Here is a 13,790-nt window from a genome sequence, read left to right on the forward strand (position 1 = left end):
AAGATGCTGCCTTGCTGGACAAGGTTAACAGAGCAAGATTTTGAAAGCCCCTTCTGGGAGATGGGACGGGGGGTGGGGGAGTGGGAAGGGGGGGAGAGATCACTTTCCAATTCAGTGGCCATTGGCACTCCTCGGCAGATTGGGTCAACATTTCCAGTTACGGTATCACCGCCGGCTTGGGCAGGAGGGCGAGGGGGAAGGGGAGATCCTTGCGCGGTGAGTCGAGGTCAGTATTTGTAAGAGCTGCGGTAATAAGGTCGGTAGTAGCCATAGCCGTTGCCTTTGCCACCGTAGTAGGGGTAGGAGTAGCCCTTCCCGCAGCTGTCGTTGGCGATACAGTATTCAATCTGGACTTCTGCCGGGTTCTTGTGAGCCTCCCGGACACTGAAACAAACAGAAAGGATCTCGTCACCACCATAGTTCTCACACAACGCCAAAGCAACTGCTTCATTCAATCAAGAACTAAACTAAAGCAGGTGCAGCAGCATCTATGGAGCGAAGGAAATAGGCAACGTTTCGGGCCGAAACCCAAGGGTTTCGGACCGAAACGTTGCCTATTTCCTTCGCTCCGTAGATGCTGCTGCACCCGCTGAGTTTCTCCAGCTTTTTTGTGTAACCTTCGATTCTCCAGCATCTGCAGTTCCCTCTTAAACACTAAACTAAAGCACCTCTCTGCCACCAGGTGGCGCTGCGGTAGAGTTTTCCGCCGTACCGCGCTTGCAGCGCCGTAGACCCCGGGTTCGATCCCGACTACGGGTGCTGTCTGTACGGAGTTTGCACCTTCCCCCTCCCGTGACCCGCGTGGGCTTTCTCCGAGATCTTCGGTTTCCTCCCACACTCCAAAGACTGTAGGCGAATTGGCTTGGTACAAGTGTAAATTGTAGCTAGTGCGTGTGGGATAATAATAATAATAATAATAATAATCTTTATTTATATAGCATTTTTCAACAAAACCAGAATTTGAACCAAAGTGCTTTACAGAGATTGATTAAATTAATTAAACAGATCAAATGTCAATAAATCCATACAAAACAAAAAAGAGAAAAAAGAAAAAAGACACAGAATGAGGAGATCGCTGGTCGGCACGGACTCGGTGGGCCGAAGGGGCGCCTGTTTCCGCGCTGTATCTCTAAACTAAACTAAACTAGTAATGTGCTAAATTTGGCAGAGCATCCGCCTGTTGGCAACGAGGAATGAACAGAGGGTGGCACGGCGCTGCTACCCCTCAGCTGCAGAAACCCCGGTTCGATCCTGACCACGGGTGCTGCCCGTACGGAGTTTGTACGTTCTCCCCCTGACCACGTGCGTTCCAAAGAACCTGCTGAGTGTACAGAATTCTTCACAGCTAAAATTGAAAAATTGGAACGACAATCTAATAATACTAAACGCTGCCAGCGCAAGGTCCACATCCCTCCCGTCCCTGCATTTCCATATGGCCCATCTAAAAGCCTCTTAAACACCCTCATCATATCTGCCTCCACCACCACCACCCCTGACAGTGCGTTCCTGGCCCCGACCATCCTCTGTGTAACAAAAACCTGCTCCGCACATCTCTATCAAGAATAAGGGCTAAGCCATTTAGAACGGAGACGAGGAAACACTTTTTCTCACAGAGAGTTGTGAGTCTGTGGAATTCTCTGCCTCAGAGGGCGGTGGAGGCAGGTTCTCTGGATGCTTTCAAGCGAGAGCTAGATAGGGCTCTTAAAGATAGCGGAGTCAGGGGATATGGGGAGAAGGCAGGAACGGGGTACTGATTGGGGATGATCAGCCATGATCACATTGAATGGCGGTGCTGGCACGAAGGGCCGAATGGCCTCCTCCTGCACCTATTGCCCACTGTCTAAACTTCCCCCCTCTCATCGTACAACTACGCCCTCTAGTGTTGGACATTTCCACCCTGGGGGAAAAAGGTTCTGACTGTCTACCCCATCTAAGCCTCTCCTAATTTGATATATTTCTATCAAGTCTGCCCTCAGCCTCCGATGTTCAAACGACAACAATCCAAGTCTGAAGAAGGGTCTCGACCTGAAACGTCACCCGTTCCTTCTCTCCAGAGATGCTGCCTGTCCTGCTGAGTTACTCCAGCTTTATTGGGTCTATCTTCAGTTGTAAACCAGCATCTGCAGTTCCTTTCCTGCAGCATTCCGCTCGTCTTCCTGCCAGTCCCACTGTTCAGATCCATGTAACCTCTTCTTCTTATCACACCTTCCCCCCGCCAACAATGGACCATTATGGACTCCATCCTTCCTTGGACATCGGTGGCCGGCGCTGATTTGTGTTGGCCTGTCCTTTACTCATCTCCAGTTTATTCCGTCCCTCCCACCCCCACCTCTACTTTTGGTCTGAAGAAGGGTCTCGCCCCGAAACGTCACCTATTCCTTCTCTCCAGAGATGCTGCCTGACCCGCTGAGTTACTCCAGTATTTTGTGTCTATCTTCGGTGTAAACCAGCGTCTTAAGTTCCTTCCTACACAACATGTAGCACATTGTCCCTTCCAGGGGGAACTAAAGACGTCGGCTGATGGATAAGAAAAATTGAGCTAAATATTTTCATGGGCAGACACAAAGAACTGGAGTAACTCAGCGGGTCAGGCAGCATCTCTGGAGGAAATGGAGAGGTGACGTTTTTGTGGTTTGGAAAACTCGTGCCTGTTTTCTGTTTATAGTTGAGCTATTGCCAACCATTCACGCAACACGGGCCAGGCCCTTCGGCCCACCGAGCACATACTGGCCCATCGGGCAAACCAAACTAAACAGGTAACACGGGGGAAAGGTGACGCCTCGACTGTTGTGCAGTCTCTACATTGGAGATTCAGATTCAGATTCAGATTCAGATTCAATTTAATTGTCATTGTCAGTGTACAGTACAGAGACAACGAAATGCATTTAGCATCTCCCTTGAAGAGCGACATAGCAAACGATTTGAATAAATAATAATAAGGGGGGGGGGGGGGGGGGGGGGGTGGTTGATTGGCAGTCACCGAGGTACGTTTTTGAGTAGAGTGACAACCGCCGGAAAGAAGCTGTTCCTCGACCTGCTGGTTCGGCAGCGGAGAGACCTGTAGCGCCTCCCGGATGGTAGGAGGGTAAACAGTCCATGGTTGGGGTGAGAGCAGTCCTTGGCGATGCTGAGCGACCTCCGCAGACAGCGCTTGCTTTGGACAGACTCAATGGAGGGGAGCGTGGAACCGGTGATGCGTTGGGCAATTACCCTCGTCAATGCCTTCCGGTCGGAGACAGAGCAGTTGCCATACCATACTGTGATGCAGTTGGTAAGGATGCTCTCGATGGTGCAGCGGTAGAAGTTCACCAGGATCTGAGGAGACAGATGGACCTTCTTCAGTCTCCTCAGGAAGAAGAGACGCTGATGAGCCTTCTTGATCAGAGTAGAGGCAGGATAGATACAATTGCACTTGAGAGAGAGGACAGAGGGGATTTATGGGGATGTTGCCCGAACTGGGATGGGCAGCACAGTGGCACAGCGGTAGAGTTGCTGCCTCACAGCTTCGGATACCCAGATTCCATCCCGACTACGGGCGCTGTCTGTACGGAGTTTGACACCGCGTGGCTTTTCTCCGGGTGCTCCGGTTTCCTCCCGCACTCCAAAGACGTCCAGGTTCGGCGGGTAATGCCCCTGTCCCACTTAGGAAACCTGAACGGAAACCTCGGGAGACTTTGCGCCCCACCCAAGGTTTCCCGTGCGGTTCCCGGAGGTTGCAGGTGGTTTTTGTCAGTCTCTCTACCTGCTTCCACTACCTGCAACCTCCGGCAACCACCTGCAACCTCCGGCAACCACCTGCAACCTCCGGGAGCCGCACGGAAACCTTGGGTGGGGCGCAAAGTCTCCAGAGGTTTCCGTTCAGGTTTCCTAAGTGGGACAGGGGCATTAATTGGCTTTGGTATAAGTGTACATTGTCCCTAGTGTGTGTAGGGTAGTGTTACTGTGGGGGGATCGCTGGTCGGTGCGGACACGGTTTGTCGAGGGGCCTTGCTGTGTTTCCGCGCTGTATCTCTAAAACTAAAAAACGAAAAAAAATGGAAATTGCAGTTGTTCGGAGAGATTGGATAAGAATGGTTGTTTTGTTTGGAACAGAGGAGGCTGCGGGGAGATTTAATTGCAGGATATAAAATTACAATGAGCAAATATAGAGTCAACATGAAGGAAGATTTACCACAGTCAGTGGAGGTTAGAGTAAGGGCTTGAAGTCAAAGATTGAAGGAAAACAATAAACTTTATTTTCAGTGGTTGGTGGGAGTTTAGTTTAGTTTAGTTTAGTTTAGAGATAGGGAGCGGAAACAGGCCCTTCGGCCCACCGAGTCCGTTCCAACCGGCGACCCCCGCACACTCAGACTATCCTACACCCACCAGGGACGGTTTACAATGATACCAAGCCAATTAACCTACAAACCCACCCATCTTTGGAGTGTGGGAGGAAACCGGAGCACCCGGAGAAAGCCTGCGCGGGTCGCAGGGGAGAACGTGCAAACTCCGTACAGACAGCACCACGTAGACAGGATCGAAGCCGGGTCTCTAGCGCTGTGAGGCAGCAACTCTACCGCTGCACCACCCTGACACCCGTTGATATATGCTCTATGTTCTATGAAGAACAGAGACCCACTGGGATATAGCAGATGGGCCAAATGGCCTCTTTCAATAGACAATAGACAAAAGGTGCAGGAGTAGGCCATTTGGCCCTTTGAGCCAGCACCGCCATTCAATGTGATCATGGCTGATCATCCCCGATCATCCACAATCAGTACCCCCGTTCCTGCCTTCTCTCCATATCCCCTGACTCCGCTATTTTTAAGAGCCCTATCTAGCTCTCTCTTGAAAGCATCCAGAGAACCGGCCTCCACCGAGGCAGAGAATTCCACAGACTCACCACTCTCTGTGAGAAAAGTTGTTTCCTCGTCTCCGTTCTAAATGGCTTACTCCTTATTTTTAAACTGTGGCCCCTGGTTCTGGACTCCCCCAACATCGGGAACATGTTTCCTGCCTCTAGCGTGTCCAAGCCCTTAACAATCTTATATGTTTCAATGAGATACCCTCTCATCCTTCTAAACTCCAGAGTGTACAAGTCCAGCCGCTCCATTCTCTCAGATGACAGTCCCGCCATCCCGGGAATTAACTTTGTAAACCTACGCTGCACTCCCTCAATAGCAAGAATGTCCTTCCACAAGAGAAAACCTAGGCAGGTCGCGGGGGGAACGTACAAACTCCGTACAGACAGCACCCGTAGTCAGGATCGAATTGGCTTCAGTAAAAAATGATTGAGTTTAATTTAGTTTAGAGATCCAGTGCGCATACAGGCCCTTTGGCCCACCGAGTCCGTGCCGACCAGCGATCCCTGTTTGGCAAGCACTATCCCACACAAACCCAGGACAATTTTACAGAAGCCAATTAACCTGTAAAACCTGCACGTCTTTGTGGAGTGTGGGAGGAAACCGGAGCACCCGGAGTAAACCCATCCCCCGGTGGCTGAAGGAGGCTTTTCCCACGTTGTATTTCTCAAGTCTACAGTTACGGAGGGAGCATGCAAACTCCACACCGACAGCACCCGTGGTCAGGATCGAACCCGGATGTCGGGCGAGGCAGCGACTCTATCTCTGCCGCGACCTTTCTGAGCAGTGGATAAATTAGGCAATGCGAGGAGAGCAGGGAGAATGCTTTTTTTATTTCAATTTTTGACACTAAAGTTCGCGGGAGTACATTGCTGCAGGCGTGGAGCGGTGCTTATCACACACGATACATAAAACGGGTTCACGGTGAGGACATATCAAAGAGACAAGGGGGCGATGTTAAAAGGAGTTGTATTGTAACATGGAGCAGTAAGTTGTAGACACACATTGTTAATGGCGGTCAGACACGAGTCTGTCCGTGCCCGAACTTTATTAATACATACGCCAATTTCCCTCGCATCCGTTACAGCTCACGTTCAAATACAACGGCTGACTTTGGACACACTGGAGAGATACTGTTACTGGGTATCAGGGGGTTATGGGGAGGAGGCAGGAGAATGGGAGGGAGAGCTAGATCAGCCGTGATTGAATGGGTTGATGGGCCGAATGGCCTAATCCTTACGGCCGCATGGATGGTTGGTCGTGGGATAGAGAGAGGCGGTGCTGGATTGGTGGTGGGGGCTGTGACAAAGAGGGTTCTTTGCCCGTGTTCTAACGCTCCTTCTGGCCGCCTAACAATGTCGGGTCAAACCTCAACCCCCAGGATGAGGCCGTCCGGCCCATCGACCCTACTCCGCCATTCAATCACGGCCCATCCCCCTCCACCCCCCCACTCTCACTCCTTCTCACTCCTCCTTCAGTCTCAGTCCTTTTCCCTCTGAAGACCCCGAACTCGTCCCAAGTCCCCTGCATCGTTTGGTGGCCCCCACGGACGTCCTCTGGGTCTCCTCTCCCGACCTTTGACCTTCTGGGTAGGTGCACTGTGTCTAGGTGTATATCTGAATGACAATAAAGTTTCATCCATTCATTCATTCATTCATTCATCCATTCATTCTTTCATTCAATCATTCATTCATTCTGGTCGGCCTCGGAAGGTCAAAGGTGAAAGGGCGACGGTGGGGGGGGGTGGGGGGGGCACAAATGGAGGGTCCCGCCAGAAGTGGGTGTCGAGAGGGGCTACGGGGAGAAGGCAGGAGAATTGGGGGGGGGAGGGGGAGGGAGAGGGATGGGCCGTGGGTAGATTAGACTCGATGGGCCGAACGGCCTCATCCTGCTCCCGTGAGTTGAGAACTGAGGAAAACCACTGCCTTGCTGGACGGGGGCAAGAAGAGCAAGACTCCTAAAGGCCCTGTCGGGGATTCGGGGCGAGGGGGGAGGTTGATAGTCAATACATTCAGATGGGTGGCCATTGGCCTTGGCTTGGCTGCCTCCTTGGTACATGGGGCCCACATCTCCAGTAACAGTATCACTCTGCCCACTGCCTGCTTCGGGAAGGGGTCGAGGAGGGTGTAGGGGAACCTTCTGTGATTAACTTTCACTGTTTGGAGGAGGCGTAGTAGTAAGGACTGTAATATCCAGCATATCCATATCCATAGCCATGGCCATAGCCATAGCCCTTGCTGTAGTAGGGGTGAGTGTAGCCCTTCCCGCAGTTCTCATCACCATCACAGTATTCTCTGTTAACCTCTCCGGGCCCCTTATACATCTCACGGACGCTGAAACAAACAGAGAGAATCCCATGTGCAGCACAGCTTTCACAACACCAGCACGGCCTGAGGAAGGGTCTCGACCCAAAACGTCACCTATTCCATTCCCCCCCCCCCCAACCCGGAGCCACCGAGTTACTCTTAGTTCAGCATTTTTAGCTTCGAGATACAGCGCGGAAACAGGCCCTTCAGCCCACCGTGTCCGCGCCGACCAGCGACCCCCCGCTCACTAGCACTGTCCTACACACACCAGGGACAATTCTTGCACTTTCACACCAAGCCAATTGACCTACAAGACACCACGCCTTTGGAGTGCGGGAGGAAAGCGAAGATCTCGGAGAGAACCCACGCAGGTCACGGGGAGAACGTGCAAACTCCGTGCGGACGGCGTCCATGGTCGGGATCGAACCCGGGTCTCTGGCGTTTGCACGCGCTGTAAGGCGGCAACTGTACCGCTGCGCCACCGTGTCTATGTTCCGCCTCAGCGCACCTCACCGCTAATGACATGTGTTGTTAATGCAGACACTTTGTGTCGGGAGGAACAGCACATGCGGGTTTACACCGAAGATAGACACAGAGTGCTGGAGTAACTTAGCGGGAAGAAGTGTCCCCCATCCAAAACGACGCCTATCCTCTTTCACGCCCACACCGACCAACGTGTCCCATCTACACTAGTCCCACCTGCTTGCGTTCGACCCATACCCCTACAAACCTGTCCTATCCATGTACCTGTCTAATTGTTTCTTAAATGTTTCTGCCTCGAATACCTCCTCTGGCAGCTCATTCCATACACCCACCACTTCTATGTAAAGAAGTTACGCCATTCAATGTGATCATGGCTGATCATCCACAATCAGTACCCCGTTCCTGCCTTCTCCCCAGATCCGCTGACTCCGCTATCTTTAAGAGCTCTGTCGAGCTCTCTCTTGAAAGCATCCAGAGAACCGGCCTCCACCAGAGAATTCCTCAGACTCACAACTCTCTGTGTGAAGAAAATAGGCAACGTTTCGGGCCGAGACCCTTCTTCAGACAAAAATGCTGGAGAAACTCAGCGGGTGAGGCAGCATCTATGGAGCGAAGGAAATAGGCGACGTTTCGGGTCGAGACCCTTCAAGGGTTTTGACCCGTAACTTCGCCTATTTCCTTTGCTCCATAGATGCTGCCTCACCCGCTGAGTTTCTCCAGCAGTGTCAACCTTCGATTTTCCAGCATCTGCAGTTCCTTCTTAAACATCTTCCTCTCCCAAGCTGAGAACTTGCTCTGTTTACATAACGGGGCCTTCCCACACTGAATATTTAGTTTAGTTTAGTTTAGAGATACAGCGTAGAAACAGTTCCTCCAGCCCACCAATCTACTCTGCTCTGATCAAGAAGGCTCATCAGCGTCTCTTCTTCCTGAGGAGACTGAAGAAGGTCCATCTGTCTCCTCAGATCCTGGTGAACTTCTACCGCTGCACCATCGAGAGCATCATTACCAACTGCATCACAGTATGGTATGGCAACTGCTCTGTCTCCGATCGGAAGGCATTGCAGAGGGTGGTGAAAATTGCCCAACGCATCACCGTTCCACGCTCCCCTCCATTGAGTCTGTCCAAAGCAAGCGCTGTCTGCGGAGGGCGCTCAGCATCGCCAAGGACTGCTCTCACCCCAACCATGGACTGTTTACCCTCCTACTATCCGGGAGGCGCTACAGGTCTCTCCCGTTGCCAACCCAGCAGGTCGAGGAACAGCTTCTTTCCGGCGGCTGCCACTCTACTCAACAACGTACCTCGGTGACTGCCAATCACCACCCCCCCTGGACACTTATTATTTATTTTTTTATTCAAATCGTCTGCTATGTCGCTCTTCAAGGGAGATGCTAAATGCATTTCGTTGTCTCTGTACTGTACACTGACAATGACAATTAAAATTGAATCTGAATCTGAATCTGAATCTGAATCTGACCAAGTCCGCGCCGACCAGCGATCACCCCGTACACTAGCACTATCCTACACACACACACACTAGGGACAATTTGCAATTTTACCAAAGCCAATTAACCTACAAACCCTGCTCGTCTTTGGAGAGCGGGGGGAAACCCAGGCGATCGCAGGCAGAAGGTACTAACTCCGTACAGACAGCACCCGAGGTCAGGATCGAACCGGGGTCCCTGGCGCTGTGAGGCAGCAACTCTACCGCTGCACCACAGTGCCGTCCAAGTTAGAGTCATTCCACACCCTTCGGCCCAACTTGCCCACACCAGCCAAAAATTCGATACAACTCGGTGAATCCTTTGAGACGCCAAACCACAGAAACAGCTTCATCTCCCCAAGCTGAGAGCTGGCTCCCTTTACACCACAAGCCCTTGCTTCCCAAAATGGCCGCCACAATCACGCTGACCATGCTGATAAACTAGGCGATATGAGGAGGGTGAATGCACTTCATTTATTTATTTTCCTCGCTTAAGTTCGCAGGAGTACAGCGGGTGCATGAATACAGCAGTGTCTTTTCACACAAGATACAAGCAAGCTGATTTACAGTGAGCGGGCATCGTAGAGGCAAGGCCAAGATTGTGAAAGGGGAGTAGTGATTGGAGCAATATGTTGCGGACATGCGTATAGTGTTAACGGCGATCGTACATGGATCTGTCTGTGCCCTGTCAATCATTACACTGTACACTTTTTTTTTTTTTTGCTTCCATCGATTACAGCTTTTTTTAAGAAGCGGACTTTGAAATATTTGTTCTATCTTCTATCGGGCTGGAGCGATAAGGTTACTGGAGATAGTTGGCTAGAAGGGAGGTTGCTCTGTTGGGTTAGTGGTGGGGGAGGGGGGAGGGGGGTGACAATGGGTGGCCTCTCTCTTATATCTCGGTTCGGGCTCTCCTGATCACCAAACCCTCTCCCATCCTTCTCTTCCCCACAAACTGGAAATAAACCCCCAGCTCTTAAAAAAAAAAAAAAAAAAGGCCGGTTCATCTTGGTTCGACGATTCTCTGCCGGAGACTAAATTCTTCGCCCCTGCTTAAACCCCGGTTTCTTCCCCACTAAAAATCGCAACTGCCTCCGTCAAAATAACGGTTGATTCTCTTGGCTTTGGCCCCCAGCACACTCCGCTGGGCGTTAGATTCCAAGCTCAGTGGAACCAGTGACATCGAGGCAATGGAGTCAAGATGGTCGCCAAAGGTCAAAGGTGAGGGGCCACAACTGGAGGTCGACCCTTGAACCCCGCCAAAGGAGGGTCGGCTAATTCTCTTTTTCCCCTTTCGCCTTTGAAAGCCGGGCCATTTGCATCCAGTCTCCCAACTATTTCTGGGCGGGGCAGGTGAGAAAACAAAAAGCAGACACTCCCTAACGGTGTGGATCGCAGGGCAAGACTTTAGGCCATTTTATGGGGGGTAAGAAAGGGAAGTCTTTAGCCTTTAGAGATACGGCGCAGAAAAGGGCCCTTCGGCCCACCGAGCCCGCGCCGACCAGCGGTCTACCCGTACACTAGCGCTATTCCTGCACACGCCAGGCACAATTTGCAACGTTACCGAAGCCGATTCACCGACAAACCTGCACGTGTTTGGCGAGTGCGGGAGGAAACCCACGTGGGTCACGGGGAGAGCGTACAAACTCCGCAGAGACAGCGCCCGTAGTCAGGATCGAACACGTGGTCTCTGGCGCTGTGAGGCAGCGGCTGGGCCACCGTGTCGCATGTTGACAAGAGGGAAGGGAGATGAGGAGGAATTTCTTTAGCCAGAGGGTGGTGAATCTGTGGAATTCATTGCCACAGGCGGTGGTGGAGGCCAAGTCATTAAAGCGGAGAGTGGCAGGTTTTTGATAAGTAAGGGCTTCAGGGATTGGGGGAAGACAGGCAGGGGAATGGGGTTGAGAGGGAAAAACAGGACAGCCTTGAACGAATAGCGGAGCCGAATGAATGGTCTAATCCTGCTCCTATCTCTGATGGTCTTATCATCTCAAACTTCGGGCAGCGCGATGGCGCAGCGGAGAGCGGGAACGCCTGAGTAAGTCAGCGGGGAAGGGCAGCACCTCTGGGGAGAAGGGACGGGCGACGGGTTTCGGGTGGAGACCCATCGTCAGCGAGCCGAAACGTTGCCCATTTCTTCACTCCGGTGACGCTGCCCGTCCCGCTGAGTTGCCCCGGTGTTTTCCGTTCCCACAGTCAGCGGTGCCTTCCCCACCCGCAGAGTCTGGTTCCCAATCTCTGCGTTCGGCAGCAAAACTCTCCCCATCTCTCTCCGTGTCTCTCTCTCTCCTCTCTCCCTCCCCCTCCCCTCTCTCTCTCTCTCCTCTCTCCCCTCTCTCTCTCTCCCCATCTCTCTCTCCCCATCACTCTCTCTCTCTCTCTCTCCCCATCTCTCCCCTCTCCCCTCTCCCCGTCACTCTCACCCTCTTCCTCTCTCTTTCTCTCTCTCCCTCTCCCCATCACTCTCTCCCTCCATCACTCTCTCTCCATCCCCCTCTCTCTCTCTCTCACACTCCCTCCCCATCCTTCTCTCTCCCTCTTTTTCTCCCCTCACTCTATCCCCATTCTCTCCCCCCTCTCTCTCTCCCTCTCCTCTCCCTCTCCTCTCTCTCTCTCCCCATCACTCTCTCCCCATCACTCTCCCTCTCACTACCCTCCCCATCCTCCCCATCCTTCTCTCTCCCTCTTTTTCTCCCCTCACTCTTTCCCCATTACTCTCTCTCCGTCTCTCCCCTCTCTCTCCCTCTCTCCCTCCCCCTCACTCTCTCTCCTCTCTCTCCCCGTCACTCTCTCTCCCCTCTCTCTCCCCGTCTCTCTCTCTCTCTCTCTCTCGTGGGAGTTCTACCCTGACCCTGGTCCGTTGTGGCAACATCTCCAGTAACCGTATCACTGTCGGCTTTAGGAAAGGGGGGAGTGAGGGTTGGGAGGGAAGGGGTGATCCTTTGGTAAATCACATTCATTGTTTGGCAGCGGAGGAGTAGTAGGGCCGGTAGTATCCAGCGTAGCCATAGCCATAACCATAGCCTCTGCCGTGGCCGTAGTAGGAGTAAGGGGAATCCCTTCCACACTGCTCATCATCATCCAGGCAGTATTCTCTGTCAACCTCTATGGGGGCCTTATAGATCTCCCGGTAACTGAAACAGAAAGCAGAGCTTTCTAATCCTGGGTTATTGATACACCATTCATTATCGTTCATTTATAGACAAATGGAAAATAGGTGTAGGAGTAGGCCATTCGGCCCTTTGAGCCAGCGCCACCTATCTCTATGATCATGGCCGATCATCCAGAATCAGTGACCAGTTCCCACTTTCCCCCCCATGTCCCTTGATTCCGTTAGCCCTAAGAGCAACATCTAACTCTCTCTCATGTTAAAGGGAAAGAGGAGTTTGCCAGTCCCCGGAGCCACCAGATTGACACCGAGCATGTGCAGCCGAGCGTGGTCAATAAGATAAGGAAATGGAAAGCTGGCGCTCAATATATATTTATTTATTTATTTATTTATTCGCTGCCAGTGCTTGTGTCGAGTTATCAACTTAAAATGGTATTATTCTGAAACGCAAGGGAAATTACTGAAGGGTTGTTCAGAGACTACAGTGCGTTGTGACAGCATATGTAAATAAAGGCCTACGATAGTGACAAAAATATTATACACCTTGGCCGGAGGCCCCCCTTAGATTTTGAGGCCCTAGGTTTCGGCCTACCAAGCCTGTAGGTAAACCCTGCGCTTGGGGGGGGGGGGGGGGAAGGAAGAAATGGTGCCAGGATAAACAGCCTCCTCTTGAACATCAAAAAAACGAAGGAGCTGATCATGGACTTTAGGAGGGCACATCATCCGAGGACGTACACTCCATTGAGGATAAATGGGGATACTGTGGATAGGGTGAACTGTTTTAAATATCTGGTGGGAGTCCACATCTCTGAGGATATGACATGGGCATCACACGCCTCAGCACTCGTGAGTAAGGCAAGGCAGCGCCTTTGCCACCTCAGGCAATTGAGGAAATTCAGAGTGTCTCCGAGGATCCTCCAGTGCTTCTACGCAGCGGCGGTGGAAAGCATCTTGTCCGGGAACATTACCATCTGGTTTGGAAATTGCTCTGCCCAGGACAAGAAGGCTCTGCAGAGAGTAGTGCGTTCGGCCGAACGCACTATGGGAACTTCACTCACCCCCCTGCAGGAACTATACAACAGGAGGTGCAACTCCAGAGCAAACAAAATCATGAGAGACCCCTTCCACCCCTGCAACGGACTGTTCCAGCTGCTACGGTCAGGCAAACGCCTCCGTTGCCATGCAGTGAGAACGGAGAGGTTGAGAAGGAGTTTCTTCCCAGAGGCAATTCGGACTGTAAACGCCTATCTCACCAGGGACTAACTCTACAGAACGTTTTTCCTTCCATTATTTATTATGTAAAAGAATATGTGTGTTATGATTGTGTTTATAATTTGTTTGGTTGTTTTGTTGTTTGTCTTTTGCACAAAAGTCCGCGAGCATTGCCACTTTCATTTCACTGCACATCTCGTATGTGTATGTGACAAATAAACTTGACTTGACTTGACTTGACTATGATGAGTCTCGCCACATTCGAGCTTCTTTCTGTACCTTCTGAAGAAAGAATGGCTGAACATTTCTGGCTGGTAAGTGCGGGCAGCAGACCCTAATAAAGGCTGGGATGTGG

Source organism: Leucoraja erinacea, chromosome 37 (genome assembly GCF_028641065.1).
Source record: "Leucoraja erinacea ecotype New England chromosome 37, Leri_hhj_1, whole genome shotgun sequence".
Taxonomy (NCBI): domain Eukaryota; kingdom Metazoa; phylum Chordata; class Chondrichthyes; order Rajiformes; family Rajidae; genus Leucoraja; species Leucoraja erinaceus.